The 20,724-nt window shown below is 45.3% G+C and overlaps 1 protein-coding gene across 2 annotated transcripts in view; it reads right to left on the reverse strand.

Moving 5' to 3' along the window:
* FAM135B (family with sequence similarity 135 member B) overlaps positions 1–3,527 on the reverse strand; it is a 269,797-nt gene extending 266,270 nt beyond the window's left edge. The window contains exon 1 of one of the 2 annotated variants that reach the window (XM_069731950.1): positions 3,189–3,527. The gene's annotated coding sequence lies outside the window, so the exon portion shown is untranslated. The remainder of the gene's footprint in view (positions 1–3,188) is intronic. The other variant, XM_069731951.1, reaches the window with a different exon arrangement.
* Between the last annotated feature and the right edge of the window lie 17,197 nt (positions 3,528–20,724).

Raw genomic sequence — 20,724 nt, forward strand, 5'->3', positions numbered from 1 at the left:
ATGACAATCTCAGCACTGCTACACCTGACAAACTCAGCTCTGCTACACATGACAAACTCAGCTCTACTACACCTGACAAACTGAGTTCTAATACACTGATAAATGCAGCTCTAAGGCACCTATCAAACTCAGCTCTACTACACATGATAAACTTAGCTCTGCCAAACATAACAAACTTAGCTCTACTACAAATGACAAACACAGCTCTGCTTCACCTGACAAACTCAACCCTGCTACATCTGACAAACTCTGTTCTAATACACCTGATAAATTCAGCTCTGCTACATCTGACAAACTCAGCTCTGATACAATGGAACAAATTCAGATCTGCTGCATCTGACATATCCAGTTCTGCTACATTTGAGCAAAGTCAGCTCTGCTGCACCTTACATATCCTACCCTGCTACACCTGAACAAACTCAGCTCTAATATTCCTGATAATCTCAGCTCTGCTACACCTGAACAAACCAGCCATTATACATCAGGGTTACTATTATATAGCGATAAAACATCAGACAAAAATGATTTCTGCTATTTCTGACAAACTCAGCTCTGGTACATCTACATATCAGCTCTGCTACAATACTGGACTGTGTCATCTTCTCTTCCTTCTTTTCACCATCTTGCGTCACTTTATCCATCGCTCACATTGCACACATCCTACAGTCGGCAAGGCATTATGGAAAGATGTAGCAGAGTCGTATCAGTCATCACTGACCGCACAAGAAAAGTGACAGATTACACTATTCACATAGCGAATAGACTGCAAGCTTTTAGAAATGCGGCTTTCTTCTGCTGTTTCTGTTTTGCACCGATGTAGCAGAGCTGAGTGTGTAATTTGGCACAACTGCTGATCTATCATCATTCATGTGCTAACTGCACAGCTCTGCAGCGGTTCTGCACCCACAGGGTTATAGGTGAGTGCCAAGGAGAAGATTTACCCCCACAGCGAAAACCTGCAGGCGGCAAACACAGGGGTAGTGTGACGATGGAAGCAGCGGCACCATGAAAACCCTCAGCACTGCTACATCTGCAGCTGCTCTATAGCTACTAGTGAGTGTGTGCCCTGGTGGAAATGATAGTGATGATGGTGACGATGATGATGATAGTGATGATGATGATAATAGTGATGATGATGATAATAGTGATGATGATGATAGTGATGATGATGATGATGATAATAGTGATGATGATGAGGATAATAGTGATGATGATGATGATGATAGTGATGATGATGATGATAATAGTGATGATGATGATGATAGTGATGATGATGATAATGATTATAGTGATGATGTTGATAATAGTGATGGTGATGATAATGATAATAGTCATGATGATGAGGATAATAGTGATGATGATGATGATAATAGTGATGATGATGATGATGATGATGATAATAGTGATGATGATGATGTTGATGATGATGATAGTGATGATGATGATGATAGCAGTGATGATGATGATGATGATGATAGTGATGATGATGATGAGGATAATAGTGATGATGATTATAATAGTGATGATGATGATAATAGTGATGGTGATGATGATAATAGTGATGATGATGATAATAGTGATGATGATGATAATAGTGATGATGATTATAATAGTGATGATGATGATAATAGTGATGGTGATGATGATAATAGTGATGATGATGATGATGATAATAGTGATGATGATTATAGTAGTGATGATGATGATGATGATAATAGTGATGATGATAATAATAGTGATGATGATGATGATAATACTGATGATGATGATGATGATAATAGTGATGATGATAATAGTGATGATGATAATATTTTTGGTGATGATGATAGTGATGACAATGATAATAAAAGTAATGATGATGATGATAATAGTGATGAAGATGATGATAATATTGATGATGATGATGATAGTGATGATAATGATTATGATAATAGTGATGAAGATGATGATGATGATAATAGTGATGATGATGATGATTATAGTGATGATGATAATAGTGATGATGATGATGATGATGATGATAATAGTGATGAATGATGATGTTGGTGGTTGTACTGTTGATAATGGTGGACATGATGATAGTGGTGATGATGATGATGATGATGATGATAATAGTAATGATGATGATGATAATAGTGATGATGATAATAATAAAAGTAATGATGATGATGATAATAGTGATGAAGATTATGATAATATTGATGATGATGATGATGATAGTGATGATAATGATGATGATAATAGTGAGGGTGATGATGATAATAGTGATGATAATGATTATGATAATAGTGATAATGATAATAGTGATGAAGATGATGATGATGATAGATATGATGATGATGATGATGATAATAGTGATGATGATGATGATAGTGATGATGATGATAATAGTGATGATGATGATGATGATAGTGATGATGATGATGATGATAATAGTGATGATGATGATAGTGATGATGATGATGATGATGATGATAGTGATGATGATGATGATAATGATGATAATAGTGATGATGATGTTGATAGTTGTACTGTTGATAATGGTGGTCATGATGATAGTGGTGGTGATGATGATGATGATGATAATAATGTACAAATATTACAATTCTGATAAAATACTGCTGTAGATAATAGTAACGCTTCTAAAATAATCATTTTGAAATAAACCAGTATTTACTGAGAAAGAAAAACAATATTATCAATGATGTAAAAACAGAAGCCCCGAAATCCTAATAATAACCAACTGATAAGAATGATTTACAGCCGATGTCCTATAATAGTGTAAAACTATCAGCGCTGAGAAAATAACCATCATCGAATAATAAATAACAGCGAAGAATAAGAAAGAAAATTGCATAACAATAATAATAATAATAATATTGATATTAAAACGTGAGAAATAAACATCCTGAGAAATAAGATGGTGACGATCCGGGGGCCGCGGTGGTGATACCGGACGCGCTGCACGTCTCCACAAGGTGTCCGGCGGCTCCGTCCTGACTGCGCGGGATACATTGTATCTGTCCGGCCGGTGGCAGCAGGATACATGGAGATGGGGGGTTACTGAGATGGGGGCTTCCGGCATTACAGCAGACCCAGTGATCTCAGTGGCCACAAGTCGCTCTGCAGCAATGAGCGGGGAGGATGAGGAGGATGAAGAGGATGAGGAGAGTAGTTTGGAGGTTTACCTGCCTCTATTGACCTCTTTCTTCTGCAGAATTCCTGCTCCTGGCCCCCAGATGGTTCATAGGACGAGCCCGGTGGTCGGAGCCGGTGGTCGGAGCCGGTGGTCGGTGGCGGTGGTCAGGACCGTGTGGTATTGATAGGGGCAGAGCGTTGCTCCTCTGCTAGAGATGCAGCCTGTGCTGTAGCTCTGGGGAGAGGGAGCGATGAGGAAGGATGAGGCTGGTTCTCGCTGTTGCCATGGTTATTGAACTCGGAGGGATCTCTGAGCAACAGCTGCTAGATTGGACTCCACACTGCGGGGCTGGAGAACGCTTCTGCTCTATGGGTAGACCGCCGCCTGCGCCAACGGTGGCCTGCGGGTCATTAAGGGGTTAATAACATATATTTTTTTCTATGCCTTATACGGCAGCACTAGAGCTGGATGATCCATGATTAGTTATCATACATAACAGTCTGCTTAACCCTTCTATTACCAGGGATGAACCGCAGCCTAAAATTGCACCCCAATGATTTTGGGGGATAGCAGAGCTGGGAGCGTGACTATGATGGGTGCAGGGGTTACAGTCGTACCTGGGAAATTATTTATTTGGGGGCCTTGCTAGAAACGCATCGGGGCACATGAACTCACAAGTTGTTGCACTGTGTCTGTGCAGATTTCTCCAAATCGGTGATGGGAAGACCACCGAGTAGTGAATCAAAGGGTCTTTGCACACAACAAGGGGCAATTGTGTCTTCTAGCAAATCAAGACTTAATATTGGAAGTGTCTTCTGCAAGTTTTCACTACATAATAACAGCCATAAGAAGGTTGGGGGAGACCCTCGCCTAAGGCGGCACCCGTCTGTGTATGCCGGAGGCAGCATTTCATTTTTTCCAACCTCGGGTGGCAAAAAGGCTACAAGTACCTCTGTATGTAAAGTGCATTTCTCTTTTCTTCAAAACCCATGTATGTAACCTACAATTGCACCCCGAGGATATTTCAAAGACACATTGTATCAAAATACATTCATTCATTCTATGAGGCCCCCCGCCAGCGTATTGGGGGGGATGTTATGCATGGAGCTAGAATAGATTGTGCATTCCAGTTATAAAGGTTTAGTCCTTCCCTTAGGTTACTATATATTGTACTGTATATATCAGTCCTGGCATTTGGCTAATATCTGCAATAGAGAATCTACTAGCCCACCATTGCCTGTAGTAGCCTCAGAGGATACTGCGAGACCTCGGGGATCAGCAACTGCTGGACAGGATTTACACATATCAGGATATAAGACCCATACTATGTATTCAATGGCGAGACCCCCCAGCCTAAGTACAGGACATAAGGTACAAAAATGATCACCCTGGAATATAAAGGGTTAACATAAAGGTCGGGTCCAGGCTGCCCCCCGTGGATTCAACATAAAAGTCGAGCCAGGCTGTCCCATGGCTTCAACATAAAGGTCGGGTCCAGACTACTCCGTGGCTTCAGCATAAAGGTCGGGTCTAGACTGCCCCGTGGCTTCAACATAAAGGTTAGGTCCAGACTACTCCGTGGCTTCAACATAAAGGTCGGGTCCAGGCTGTCCAGTGGAATCAATATAAAGGTCAGGTCCAGACTGCCCAGTGGCTTCAATATAAAGGTCGGGTCCAGACTACTCCGTGGCTTCCACATAAAGGTTGGGTCCAGGCTGTCCAATGGCTTCAACATAAAGGTTGGGTCCAGGCTGTCCAGAGGCTTCAACATAAAGGTCAGGTCCAGACTGTCCAGTGGCATCAATATAAAGGTCAGGTCCAGGCTGTCCAGTGGCTTCAACATAAAGGTCGGGTCCAGGCTGTCCAGTGGCTTCAATATAAAGGTCGGGTCCAGGCTGTCCAGTGGCTTCAATATAAAGGTTGGGTCCAGACTGTCCAGTGGCTTCAACACAAAGGTCGGGTCCAGGCTGTCCAGTGGCATCAATATAAAGGTCAGGTCCAGACTGCTCAGTGGCTTCAATATAAAGGTCGGGTCCAGACTACTCCGTGGCTTCCACATAAAGGTTGGGTAAAGGCTGTCCAGTGGCTTCAACATAAAGGTTGGGTCCAGGCTGTCCAGTGGCTTCAACATAAAGGTTGGGTCCAGGCTGTCCAGTGGCTTCAACATAAAGGTCGGGTCCAGGCTGTCCAGTGGCTTCAACATAAAGGTTGTTTCCAGGCTGTCCAGTGGCTTCAACATAAAGGTCGGGTCCAGACTGTCCAGTGGCTTCAACATAAAGGTTGTTTCCAGGCTGTCCAGTGCCTTCAACATAAAGGTCGGGTCCAGGCTGTCCAGTGGCTTCAACATAAAGGTTGGGTCCAGACTGTCCAGTGGCTTCAATATAAAGGTTGTTTCCAGGCTGTCCAGTGGCTTCAACATAAAGGTCGGGTCCAGGCTGTCCAGTGGCTTCAACATAAAGGTTGTTTCCAGGCTGTCCAGTGGCTTCAACATAAAGGTCGGGTCCAGGCTGTCCAGTGGCTTCAACATAAAGGTCGGGTCCAGACTGTCCAGTGGCTTCAATATAAAGGTCGGGTCCAGACTGTCCAGTGGCTTCAATATAAAGGTCAGGTCCAGGCTGTCCAGTAGCTTTATTATAAAGGTCGGGTCCAGAATGGCCCGTTGCTTCAATATAAAGGTCGGGTCCAGACTGCCCAGTGGCTTCAATATAAAGGTCGGGTCCAGGCTGTCTAGTAGCTTCAATATAAAGGTCGGGTCCAGACTGCCCGGTGGCTTCAACATAAAGGTCAGGTCCAGACTGCCCAGTGGCTTCAATATAAAGGTCGGGTCCAGACAACTCCGTGGCTTCCACATAAAGGTTGGGTAAAGGCTGTCCAGTGGCTTCAACATAAAGGTTGGGTCCAGGCTGTCCAGTGGCTTCAACATAAAGGTTGGGTCCAGGCTGTCCAGTGGCTTCAACATAAAGGTTGTTTCCAGGCTGTCCAGTGGCTTCAACATAAAGGTCGGGTCCAGACTGTCCAGTGGCTTCAACATAAAGGTTGTTTCCAGGCTGTCCAGTGGCTTCAACATAAAGGTCGGGTCCAGGCTGTCCAGTGGCTTCAACATAAAGGTCGGGTCCAGACTGTCCAGTGGCTTCAATATAAAGGATGTTTCCAGGCTGTCCAGTGGCTTCAACATAAAGGTCGGGTCCAGGCTGTCCAGTGGCTTCAACATAAAGGTCGGGTCCAGACTGTCCAGTGGCTTCAATATAAAGGTTGTTTCCAGGCTGTCCAGTGGCTTCAACATAAAGGTCGGGTCCAGGCTGTCCAGTGGCTTCAACATAAAGGTTGTTTCCAGGCTGTCCAGTGGCTTCAACATAAAGGTCGGGTCCAGGCTGTCCAGTGGCTTCAACATAAAGGTCGGGTCCAGACTGTCCAGTGGCTTCAATATAAAGGTCGGGTCCAGACTGTCCAGTGGCTTCAATATAAAGGTCGGGTCCAGGTTGTCCAGTAGCTTTATTATAAAGGTCGGGTCCAGAATGGCCCGTTGCTTCAATTTAAAGGTCGGGTCCAGACTGCCCAGTGGCTTCAATATAAAGGTCGGGTCCAGGTTGTCCAGTAGCTTTAATATAAAGGTCGGGTCCAGAATGGCCCGTTGCTTCAATATAAAGGTCGGGTCCAGACTGCCCGGTGGCTTCAACATAAAGGTCAGGTCCAGACTGTCCAGTGGCTTCAATATAAAGGTCGGGTCCAGGCTGTCCAGTGGCTTCAATATAAAGGTCGGGTCCAGACTACTCCATGGCTGCCACATAAAGATCTCGTCCAGACTGTCCAGTGGTTTCAACATAAAGGTCGGGTCCAGGCTGTCCAGTGGCTTCAATATAAAGGTTGGGTCCAAACTGTCCAGTGGCTTCTCTATAGGTACTGCGGGGTCATACCTAATTAAAGTCCACATAAACGAGTTTTTTATTTAAAAAAAAAAAGGCTCTGATTTATTTTTTCAGAAACGGCGCCACTCTTGTCTCCAGGCTGTGTCTGGTATTGCGGCACTTTTTTATTCTCTGGATGTTATTTCATTTTCATAAGAAAGCTAGACTTGGTTTATCTATGTAGGTCTTTAAGAATTGGTAAAAAGTTGGCCTGTGTGGGTGGGGGGACTGGTACAGGTAGCAATCTGGCAAATGAAGGGTTCGTCTGGAAATCCCAACCCTTTCTACAGACCAGGACTAGAACCGACTGTGCATTATAACAGATAGAGGATGGATGGTTCGCACCACTTAATCACGTGTAGCCCTTCCTTGCATCTGGACCATTTGCACCCGGATAAGGGCAGAGCTCTTCCGATTGATGCATTGTGGCACGCAGAGGGTTAATTTCACTTCCTAATATACTTTCCATAGGGACGCATGGCATTGAGGCTGCTATAATAGCTGACCAGGCGGTGCATGCAGCCTGCAATGATCACGTGACTGTCATGGTGGTGAGGGGGTCCGGGTCGGCTGTCAGCATCGCTCGCAGCATTGTGGGGCTTCTGCCTTTCCGGGTAATTAATGGGATTGGCTGACGTCACTCGGATTTCTTGGCCGGCGCTGCAGATGATGAGAGGAGATGATAATCTTTTGTTTTCTGCGCCTGTTTGATTAGCAGAAATAATAGAAAGCGCGGAGTGAGGGACGGACGCCGTATCCAGGGATGGGGGGTTGAATACTTCTGCAAATAGCAATCTTATATATCCATTACCATAAGAAATCAATAACCAGCACACCGCCAGGACAAATCGTTCTACTGATCCCCCTCCCCCTAATCAATAAAACGCAGGCTAGCGGCTACCACGAAGTCTTTCTTGGTTGTTGTCACCCAGATTTCTACAGCCCCTGAATGGCAGACAGCTCCTTCCTTTAGTGCCAAGCACTTTACCTTTGTAAGTGACAGTGCTGACTGTAGTTCTAGCATGAACTAGGGGGCTCAGGATGAGCAATGCTATAGACTTCCCCTTTGGATTTTAAGAATGGCTGGCAACGAATTACACACAAAGTTAAAAGAAAAAAAAAAAAAAGTCTTTATTTTTTGTTTTTTACCTTTCATTGTGATGTTTTAGCAACAAAAATTGCACATCCGTTAAAATATGCGTAAAAAATTTACATACATAAAATCTCTCCCGGGGAAGGGGACTGGGGAGCATTTGCGACAATTTGTGAAACTTTTTCAAAAAGTAGCAAAAGATGAATCAGACAAAAACATCTGTAAACTCAAAACTCGGCCTAAATATAAAAAAAATCGGAATGGGGTGCAAAACGGGCAAGAAAACACCAACAAAACAGTAAAAAAAAGGTTCAAATGCAATAATGAATCAGGCCTGAAAAGTTTGGCAACTTTCTAATGTACTTTGCGCTACTTCATTATTGTATTTGAGCCTTTTTATGTGTTGTTTTGATATTTTTCACCTCTTTTTCTTTTATTCTTTATTCCTGGCTTAATTTGCACCTTTTTAAAGTTAATTACATTCCCTAGTTTGATTGGTGGATCCCTTCTTATCAGCTGCGTATTGACTTGATAATTCTGCCCCTGATAACAAGAAACTCCTTATGAAAGGATAGGAAGTATGAGTCTAAAATAGGCCCAGTGGCCGGTGTGAAAATGGAATGATTTCTAATTTTTTTTTAAAATAAAAATCTTTTATTTAAGAAAAACAAATCATTTCCAAAATACAGTTTTAAAATACATGTAACGCAAAAGCCTGATTAAAAAAAAAAGTAATTTTCTGAGTTTTTTTCAGCAAATATAATATTTAAATTAATAATGCTTTATTTGCTACAAAGACTCCCAACCGTACAGTACGTATCCGCTGCCACCAGCTCCGGGTCCGAAGCCGACCCAAATCAGTAGCGTAATTCACTTCAGAGGATGCGACAGTTCATTATAGAGCATGGAGAGACAAGCTAGTAGTTGTATATTTTACTCCAAAAAAGGTAGGCGGTGTTTACAAAGTATAAAAAGATATTTTAAAGGAGACAAATCATATGTACAATACAATTACAAATAAAATGGGATTAAAATTGAAAAATAACACTTCCAGGTCGTTATGTCATTGCACGGTGGTGCAGTGGATAGCACTGCAACCTTTCAGCGCTGGAGTCCTGGGTTCAAACCCCACCAAGGACAACATCTGCAAAGAGTTTGTATGTTCTCTCTGTGTTTGCGTGGGTTTCCTCCGGGTTCTCTGGTTTCCTCCCACATTCTAAAGACATACTGATAGGGAATTTAGATTGTGAGCCCCATCGGGGACAGTGATGATAATGTGTGCAAACTGTAAAGCGCTGCGAAATATGTTAGCGCTATATAAAAATAAAGATTATTATTATTTTATAAATAATTATTTACTTTTTTTATAGTATAAAATCGGAAACATAATTTAAGATAAGCTCACCGGCTGTTTTGTTACAATGTAACAGTCTAAGGTCCAGGTTGTTCAGCAGACAATTATCAGGACAGGTAAGAATTTGTTATGACTCAGCCAACACCTAAGAAGAGGAAACTTCCTGTGTGAGCAAACACACAAAATACGTCTGGTGCTCAGCAACACCGGAGTCCTGGCACCTGGGGCCGTGCACTTTAGATGGCGAGTCTGTGATATCACAGCTCAAATGTTCTGGAAACAAAACCTTCAAGGGATTAAAACCGGTGCGATAAAAAGCATCTTAAATTGTTACATGACTGTAAAACAAAAAGATACATCACCAGATCTCACAAAACAATCTGCATGCATTATTAGATCCGTGAAGTCTGATGAGACTGGTATACTTATTATGAAAATCCATGTCGGAACGGCCCTATACTTTTTTTTTAAACCATTAAATTCAATCTCTGGCCACCTAGACTGTTTGAGAGCCCCTCAGTGTCCCACCTCCCTGTTCCTGACTCTCCACCCACCTAGCCTGATTTACAGATTCTCAGTGTCCTTCTTCCCTGCTGCTGAATTTCCACCCTCCAGCCTGATTGAAAGCTGATCAGTATCTATCCCCCTACTGTTAAATGATACCCCAGCCGGATGCTCTTCAATGTCCATCCTCACTGCTGCTGTGGAATCTCTGCTGTCACGGGGATACCGCATCAGAAAGAGGGTCAGCAGATCACGGCGTCTGGCTACACGTACCCCATTCACTGGATGGATCTGCATTGCCTTCCATCAAGCTGTGCAGATTTCCATTTTTCTGGTGGTGTAATGGTTAAGCTGTGCAAATTTCCCTTGCTCTGTTGTTGCAAGGGTTAAACAGTTCTGTTTGTCTTCTAGAGCACTCCATCCTGAGTTATCTCAGCTGTTCTGGGTTGGCCACTCCTCTCTGGTTGAAAAACACTTCTTATTTTTTATTGAATCGTGTATACTTACACAATAGACGAGTCTGCATGGAGCATGCTCAGAGATGAATGTAATTGTTCATCCGTTTGGATAGTAAGGCTGATGAGAATAGTGGTGAAAAAATCATAAATAAATAAATGTATTTTTTTTCTTTCTTTCTTAATATATATATATATATATATATATATATCTCTATAATATAACGCTGGGAGCGTCACTCTGTCCGAAGCCTTTATAGACTGCGCCGGCGCAAGCGCCGGCGCAGTCTGGGCCTCACAGAGTGACGCTCCCGGGAGATCACGGTATGCGTTCACACTGAACGCACACCGCGATCTCCAACAGAGAAGCAGGGACCACCAGGAGGGTGAGTATCGGCCATATTCACCTGTCCTGCGTTCCACCGCAGAGCGCCGCCATCTTCCCGGTCTTCGGCCTGTGACTGAACAGTCACAGCCAGGAGAACAGGAAGATGGCGGCACCCAGCGGTGGAACGCAGGACAGGTGAATATAGTAAGTGCTGGGGGGCCTGAGCTGGCGGCGATACCGGCACCTGACCCCCACAGCGCGCCGGTGTCCCCGCCTGCTCAGGCCCCCAGATGGGTGCAGCACATGACAGGATGGGGACGCAGGATGGGTGCAGCACATACAAGGATGGGGACGCAGGATGGGTGCAGCACATGACAGGATGGGGATGCAGGATGGGTGCAGCACATGACAGGATGGGGACGCAGGATGGGTGCAGCACATGACAGGATGGGGACGCAGGATGGGGATGCAGGATGGGTGCAGCACATGACAGGATGGGGACGCAGGATGGGTGCAGCACATGACAGGATGGGGACGCAGGATGGGTGCAGCACATGACAGGATGGGGACGCAGGATGGGTGCAGCACATGACAGGATGGGGACGCAGGATGGGTGCAGCACATACAAGGATGGGGACGCAGGATGGGTGCAGCACATGACAGGATGGGGGCGCAGGATGGGTGCAGCACATAACAGGATGGGGACGCAGGATGGGTGCAGCACATGACAGGATGGGGACGCAGGATGGGTGCAGCACATGACAGGATGGGGACGCAGGATGGGTGCAGCACATGACAGGATGGGGACGCAGGATGGGTGCAGCACATACCAGGATGGGGACGCAGGATGGGTGCAGCACATGACAGGATGGGGACGCAGGATGGGTGCAGCACATGACAGGATGGGGACGCAGGATGGGTGCAGCACATGACAGGATGGGGACGCAGGATGGGGATGCAGGATGGGTGCAGCACATGACAGGATGGGGACGCAGGATGGGTGCAGCACATGACAGGATGGGGACGCAGGATGGGTGCAGCACATGACAGGATGGGGACGCAGGATGGGTGCAGCACATACAAGGATGGGGACGCAGGATGGGTGCAGCACATGACAGGATGGGGGCGCAGGATGGGTGCAGCACATGACAGGATGGGGACGCAGGATGGGTGCAGCACATGACAGGATGGGGACGCAGGATGGGTGCAGCACATGACAGGATGGGGATGCAGGATGGGTGCAGCACATGACAAGATGGGTGCAGCACATGACAGGATGGGGACGCAGGATGGGGACGCAGGATGGGTGCAGCACATACCAGGATGGGGATGCAGGATGGGTGCAGCACATGACAGGATGGGGACGCAGGATGGGTGCAGCACATACCAGGATGGGGACGCAGGATGGGTGCAGCACATGACAGGATGGGGGCGCAGGATGGGTGCAGCACATGACAGGATGGGGACGCAGGATGGGTGCAGCACATGACAGGATGGGGACGCAGGATGGGTGCAGCACATGACAGGATGGGGACGCAGGATGGGTGCAGTACATGACAGGATGGGGACGCAGGATGAGGACGCAGGATGGGGACACAGGATGGGTGCAGCACATGACAGGATGGGGACGCAGGATGGGTGCAACACATGACAGGATGGGGGCGCTGGATGGAGCAGCACATGACAGGATGGAGACCATATACCAATATAAATGCTCGCCACCCGGGCGTAGAACGGGTTCAATAGCTAGTATATATATATAGTATATATAAATGTAATTGAACTATCTACTGATTAAGGAAGTAATTGATTCCTGGTGCATGCAGGAATCCATGAAAAAGGGAGATGGCTCTAAAATAAAGTGCTGATTTGACAGGATGTATATTGCTTCCTTAATCAGTAGATAGTTCAATTACATTTATATATATATATATATATATATATATACATATATATATATATATGTGTATATACAGTGGGGCAAAAAAGTATTTAGTCAGTCAGCAATAGTGCAAGTTCCACCACTTAAAAAGATGAGAGGCGTCTGTAATTTACATCATAGGTAGACCTCAACTATGGGAGACAAACTGAGAAAAAAAAATCCAGAAAATCACATTGTCTGTTTTTTTAACATTCTATTTGCATATTATGGTGGAAAATAAGTATTTGGTCAGAAACAAAATTTCATCTCAATACTTTGTAATATATCCTTTGTTGGCAATGACAGAGGTCAAACGTTTTCTGTAAGTCTTCACAAGGTTGCCACATACTGTTGTTGGTATGTTGGCCCATTCCTCCATGCAGATCTCCTCTAGAGCAGTGATGTTTTTGGCTTTTCGCTTGGCAACACGGACTTTCAACTCCCTCCAAAGGTTTTCTATAGGGTTGAGATCTGGAGACTGGCTAGGCCACTCCAGGACCTTGAAATGCTTCTTACGAAGCCACTCCTTCGTTGCCCTGGCGGTGTGCTTTGGATCATTGTCATGTTGAAAGACCCAGCCACGTTTCATTTTCAATGCCCTTGCTGATGGAAGGAGGTTTGCACTCAAAATCTCACGATACATGGCCCCATTCATTCTTTCATGTACCCGGATCAGTCGTCCTGGCCCCTTTGCAGAGAAACAGCCCCAAAGCATGATGTTTCCACCACCATGCTTTACAGTAGGTATGGTGTTTGATGGATGCAACTCAGTATTCTTTTTCCTCCAAACACGACAAGTTGTGTTTCTACCAAACAGTTCCAGTTTGGTTTCATCAGACCATAGGACATTCTCCCAAAACTCTTCTGGATCATCCAAATGCTCTCTAGCAAACTTCAGACGGGCCCGGACATGTACTGGCTTAAGCAGTGGGACATGTCTGGCACTGCAGGATCTGAGTCCATGGTGGCGTAGTGTGTTACTTATGGTAGGCCTTGTTACATTGGTCCCAGCTCTCTGCAGTTCATTCACTAGGTCCCCCCGCGTGGTTCTGGGATTTTTGGTCACCGTTCTTGTGATCATTCTGACCCCACGGGGTGGGATTTTGCGTGGAGCCCCAGATCGAGGGAGATTATCAGTGGTCTTGTATGTCTTCCATTTTCTAATTATTGCTCCCACTGTTGATTTCTTCACTCCAAGCTGGTTGGCTATTGCAGATTCAGTCTTCCCAGCCTGGTGCAGGGCTACAATTTTGTTTCTGGTGTCCTTTGACAGCTCTTTGGTCTTCACCATAGTGGACTTTGGAGTCAGACTGTTTGAGGGTGTGCACAGGTGTCTTTTTATACTGATAACAAGTTTAAACAGGTGCCATTACTACAGGTAATGAGTGGAGTAAAGAGGAGACTCTTAAAGAAGAAGTTACAGGTCTGTGAGAGCCAGAAATCTTGATTGTTTGTTTCTGACCAAATACTTATTTTCCACCATAATATGCAAAAAAAATGATAAAAAAACAGACAATGTGATTTTCTGGATTTTTTTTTCTCAGTTTGTCTCCCATAGTTGAGGTCTACCTATGATGTAAATTACAGACGCCTCTCATCTTTTTAAGTGGTGGAACTTGCACTATTGCTGACTGACTAAATACTTTTTTGCCCCACTGTATATGTATATATATATATAATTTTTTTTTAAAGAAAGAAAAAAAAATACATTTATTTATTTCTGATTTTTTTCATCACTATTTTCATCAGTCTTAATATCCAAAAGGATGAACAATTACATTCAGCTCTGAGCACGCTCCATATAGACTCGTCTATTGTGTGAGCATACACGATTCAATCTCAGTTATTGCACGGTGATCCGTTATTATTTACCTAAACGAGTATTTTTACATGAGCTGGCACAGAGCCTGTTATTTTCACCAGCTGCAACTGAGATCCATTGCACTTCCTTTCTCGAGTAGGCAAGCGCCAGTGTGTATATCTATCTATTTAGCAACTTCTTATTTTTAGTAGTTGCCAGTGATAGCTTACTATAACCTGGTTTGGAGCTGGAGGTGTGAGATGTGTGAAGACAGGTCATCTAGGAGTAATCTCTGGAGATAGATATTTGGAAGATTGGTTTATTTTTTTTCTGCACCTTTTCTCTTATTTTCTTTGCCTCATTTTATCCTTCCCCTTTCTGTAGTCTGGGAGCGTGTTGAGTGATTGCTGTTTCTGTTATCCTTTGTGTCATTGCATTAGACCAGGACTAGCGTTCCTTCTGCCCTTCTCACTAGCCAGGGTTGTTCTCAGGGTTAGACATGGATAGGAACGTGACTACCTCACGGGGTGAAAGAACCAGCTTAGGTTCAATAGGGGCTTAGGGTTGTGAAAGGCAAGTGTTAGGGGTGTTCCCCTTAATCTTTCCCTAGAGGCAGCGCTCCCCTTCCCTTCAGTCTTATCGTAAGCTGTCTTGCTTTGACAACTCTTTGGCTTTAGGTCAAGCTGTCTGTGATGCAGAAGACAGCGGTGGGCGGGAAATAGAGCTGAAGAGAAAGAGGCTTGGGAAGATCTTTCACATGCCAAAAGCACTTCAGCCTCATTTGCATATTGATTCAATCAGCAATTTCTTAGGGTGCCGTCTCACAGTGGCACTTTGGTCGCTACGACGGCACGATCCCTGACGCTCCAGCATCGCACCATTATCGCTCCAGCGTCGTAGACTGCGGTCACACTTCGCAATGCACGACGCTGGAGCAATAATTTCACGACGTGTTTGCGATGTAGAAGCTGTTGGTTACTATGTGTACATTGTATACAATATCGTGCACACCATTGTTACACCATGCGATCATGCCGCCACAGCGGGACACTAGACGATGAAAGAAAGTTTCAAACAATCTGCTACGACGTACGATTCTCAGCGGGGTCCCTGATCGCAGGAGCGTGTCAGACACAGCGAGATCGTAAGTATATCGCTGGAACGTCACGAATCGTGCCGCCGTAGCGATCAAAAGGCCACTGTGAGACGGTACCCTTAGTAAAGAATGACCAGACTAGTCAGCTAAAGGCATGAGATGACTTCTCTATGTAAGAGTTACATTTGCATATGTAAGGAGGTGACCGAGGTCGTCACATGCCTTTTCCCTCTTTGGACACTGTTCACATGGATTACATGCGGTACCTTGTCATTTACCAATGTTAATGTATTCATGTAATATTATTATGTATGTATTTGATATGTACTGTTTATAAACTTAGGGATAGAATAGAAGGTAATATAGGACCATACTGGGATTAGAATAGTGGGGGCACCATAGAGATAGGGAATAAGATAGAATAGTATAGTGAGCATTAGGGGTTGTCCAGTTGAGAGGAGCTATATAGTAGTGCAGCATAGAGCAATGGAATATAGGGAGGCACTTCCTGGTTAGTGGTGAGTTGAGAGGAGATGCAGCGGTGAGTAGAGACAGTCTGACAGCCATGGGGATAAAGTTGTTTTGGCAAGAAGGGGCCCCAGGCTGAGTGTCATGCAGACGGTCACCAGCTTAGACAGTACCGTTCCGAGGAAGGATCCAAAGCATACGGCATGGACTAAGGGCAGCTGAGATGGCGAGCCTGTTACCCTATAACTCAAAGCCGAACCAGGGGAATGGCAGAAATCTGGTGGGCCTAAAGGCACGGACAGGACAGAGATTGTCCGACGAGGCAGGGATTGCCAGAAGCGAGGCAGGGATTGCCAGAAGGAACAAAGGTTGCCGGGAAGGCAGATAGAGCTGGAGAGATGCCACTCTGTGCACACTGAGCTGTAATTGTGATGGATACCTTATTGCTAAGTAAAGTTGAAGTGTTGAAAAAGGACACACAGAGGGGACTCTGACAGTAAATGTGAGTGTACTGCTGCACACGCTGCACATGCAGAAGAAGGGACATTGTATTTCATCTGTGGGGCACCAGCGTGTAAAAACACTACAGCCCTTTGCCACGACTACCATCCTGGCTGCCTTACACATACGAACAGTTTGGAGGGTAAAATCCTGCTGACAGATTCCTAGTAACAAATGAAAGCTCTTCCTGACCAATGCTACAAGCGAAGGGTTTTTGCTGATGGATTCTTTCGAGAGCCAAGCAGAGCACCATTCTTCAACTATGCATTAGACATGACTGAAAATGCTCTGGCTTAGCTAAATATTGAAATAAGCTGTCAGCCAGCCTCCCTCACACACACTACTGATGGTGTGCCGAGAAAACATTTTCCCGTGTCTACCACTTGGTTGGAAGTGGAGCTGCCGAACAGAACGTGGGACAGGAGGGGAAAGCTAAAGATTGGGACACCTGCAGTTTACTTAGGTGCTGTGTTTAAGGCAACCTGCCTGCATTTTGTGTGTCTTACTTTGATGGCAGGAAGAAAAAAAAGGCCATTGTCCTGCCATCTATAAGCTCTGGGTGCATGAGAAAAGTTACGTAAAACTTAAAGGAGCTGTATCAATATGTACACAGTGAGCTCCCCCTAGTGGTGGCTGTATAAATCTGTATATAGTGAGCACCCCCTAGTAGTGGCTGTATAAATCTGTATGTAGTGAGCTCCCTCTAGTGGTGGCTGTATAAATCTGTATACAGTGAGCTCCTCCTAGTGGTGGCTGTATAAATCTGTATACAGTGAGCTCCTCCTAGTGGTGGCTGTATAAATCTGTATACAGTGAGCTCCCCCTAGTGGTGGCTGTATAAATCTGTATATAGTGAGCTCCCCCTAGTAGTGGCTGTATAAATCTGTATGTAGTGAGCTCCCTCTAGTGGTGGCTGCATCAATCTGTATATAGTGAGCTCCCCCTAGTGGTGGCTGTACAAATCTGTATATAGTGAGCTCCCCCTAGTGGTGGCTGCATCAAACTGTATACAGTGAGCTCCCCCTAGTAGTGGATGTATAAATCTGTATACAGTGAGCTCCCCCTAGTGGTGGCTATGACTGTGCCAACCTAAGCAGGGCAAACAAGTCAGTAGTGAGTAACATCCCACCATATGCTCACAGTTATTTGTCATGTAGCCCTCCCTCATTTTATTGTCACCTATAACTGCAGTCTGCAGCTCCAGGTGGTCAAAGACTCTTTCCTAGTGCCAGCAATGGATAACCCAACATGACAGTAACAGTTCACAGTGAAATTAGGATTATTTAGTCTAGAAAAAAGACGACTGAGGGGCGATCTAATAACCATGTATAAGTATATAAGGGGACAATACAAATATCTCGCTGAGGATCTGTTTATACCAAGGAAGGTGACGGGCACAAGGGGGCATTCTTTGCGTCTGGAGGAGAGAAGTTTTTTCCACCAACATAGAAGAGGATTCTTTACTGTTAGGGCAGTGAGAATCTGGAATTGCTTGCCTGAGGAGGTGGTGATGGCGAACTCAGTCGAGGGGTTCAAGAGAGGCCTGGATGTCTTCCTGGAGCAGAACAATATTGTATCATACAATTATTAGGTTCTGTAGAAGGACGTAGATCTGGGGATTTATTATGATGGAATATAGGCTGAACTGGATGGACAAATGTCTTTTTTGGGCCTTACTAACTATGTTACTATGTTACTATGTTACATGTTAACATGAATTTTCACTTGTTTTCACCTTATTTGCCCCTTACCTGTCCACAATTTGTGTTAAGAATTCCAAATTCTCAGTCTAAATTCGTACCTTATGGTGATGCACTAGCAAAAGGTAGCAGGAATCACACTTGACTTTTACATCCTGGTCTCAGGTGGCCTCATCCAGGGCTGGTGTTGACACTACCTGGTGGGCAACACTACCGATGCTGGTGGTATTTCCCCCATGTTTGCCATTGTTGCCGAGAAAGATAGTGGCTAGTCACATAGCTGGTGTGGCCGTTGCATATCCCATGTTTCCTGCAGAAGATTGACCTTCAACTGGGATGGTTATAATGGGGAAGACTCAGTAATGGAAGTTCTTCTGCATTCCCTTCCAAAGTTCTTTTGGTAGGCACTAGGGTTGAGCGACTTTTAGTTTTTTAGGGTCGAGTCGGGTTTCGCGAAACCCGACTATCTCAAAAGTCGAGTTGAGTGGAATCGGCCGATTATCGCGAAAAGTCGGGGATCGACCGAAACACGAAACCCAATGCAAGTCAATGGGGGAGCATAGTCGGCAGTGAGTGGAGGCCAGGAAAACACCTACACTGCCCATTTTAATGGCAAAAACATCCATTCTTGTTACTGAAGCTTGTCAACCTTAATTTACCTTATAATAATAGTAAGGCATTGGAAATTGGGGGTCATTTGGCTAAAGTTGTGGGGGGTAGGGCTGGTTCAAGTATTTAGTGGGCCCAGGAAATCTGGACCACGTCACGGCAGTGGAGCAGGGAGAGGTAAGTATTTCAACTTTGCAAGTGCTGTCATCCTGAGCAAGCAGGGGGGGCCCACTCGTTGGCATTGGCACTGGCACAGGACCCCTCAAAGTACAGCGGTGTGTTTGCACGGCGGGGGCGCCTCCCACCGGCAGCGACACTTTTGCGTACTATGAGGGGCCCTGTGCCAGTGACGTCGCCAACGAGTATTCCCCTCCACCTGATGAAGGAACCTGCACTTTCATCTGCACCTTCCTCTTTGTCCCTGTGTAAGGTGGTATGGTATGCGGGAAGGGGGACCTGACTTTCAGCAGGGTCACATTCTGGCTGTGTAGCGTGCAAGGGGAATGTAGCGTTCTGGGTCAATGTACCAGCAGACTCATCTATCACTGGCTGGGCAATGGGCAGGATGAGGAGGAAACACAGATATAGGCCCAAAGAATAAAGTGGGCTAAATGCAGTTCAATATTGGTAACACAGGACTAACCAGGGGGCATTGCAGTGGAGGACAACTGGAATGAGAGGCTGACACAGAGAGTAGGCCCAAATCAGTAAGTAGTCTAAATGCAGTTCAAAATTGGTAACAGAAGTAAACAGGCGGCACAGCTTTGTTCAGTGTAGGAGAACATCAAGGAGCGGCAGACACCGTTAGTAGGGCCAACAAAACAAGTAGGCCAAATGCAGTGTTATATTAAATACAATATAACGAGAGCCTGAAGATAGAAGCTAGGGAAAGGCAACCTGGAGAACACCTTGGAGCGGAAGACACCGTTTGTAGAACCCAGACCCAACTTGGAGGCCTAATGCAGTGTTGTTTCAAAAATTACTTAACGAGAGCTTCAAAGATAGGAGCTAGGGAGAGGCAACCTGGAGAACACCTTGGAGCGGCAGACACCGTCTCTACAACCCAGACCCAACTTGTAGGCCAAATGCAGTGTTGTTTCAACAACTACTTAACAAGAGCTTGAAGATAGAAGCTAGGGAGAGGCAACCTGGAAAACACCTTGGAGCGGCAGACACCGTCCCTACAACCCAGACCCAACTTGTAGGCCAAATGCAGTGTTGTTTCAACAACTACTTAACAAGAGCTTGAAGATAGAAGCTAGGGAGAGGCAACCTGGAGAACACCGTGGAGTGGCAGACACCGTCTCTAGAACCCAAACCCAACTTGTAGTCCTAATGCAGTGTTGTTTCAACAACTACTTAACGAGAACTTCAAGATAGAAGCTAGGGAGAGGCAACCTGGAATTTTAGGACAGGAAACCTGGAGAACAGCACGAAGTGGCAGCCACTGTTAGTAGGCCCCAGCCAAACTAGTAGCCCCACTGCAGTTGTTTGATTAAAAAACTAATTAACAAGAGCCTGAAGATTGAAGCTCAGGAAAGGCAACGAGGAGAACGCCTTGGAGTGGAAGACACCGTCTCTACAACCCAGACCAAACTTGTAGGCCTAATGCAGTGTTGTTTCAACAACTACTTAACAAGAGCTTCAAGATAGAAGCGAGGGAGAGGCAACAGAGAGAACACCTTGGAGCGGAAGACTCAGTTTGTAGACCACAACGAAACTTGTGGCCCCAATGCAGTTTTATAATTCTGACAAGCTGAAAATCAGCTTTTTTTAAATGAGGAGGACAGCTGCATTAAGTGGCGCAGACAGACACTGCTAGTAGGCCTTACACCACAAAGAAGGCTCAC

The sequence above is a fragment of the Ranitomeya imitator genome, chromosome 6 (assembly GCF_032444005.1).
Source record: "Ranitomeya imitator isolate aRanImi1 chromosome 6, aRanImi1.pri, whole genome shotgun sequence".
Classification (NCBI taxonomy): domain Eukaryota; kingdom Metazoa; phylum Chordata; class Amphibia; order Anura; family Dendrobatidae; genus Ranitomeya; species Ranitomeya imitator.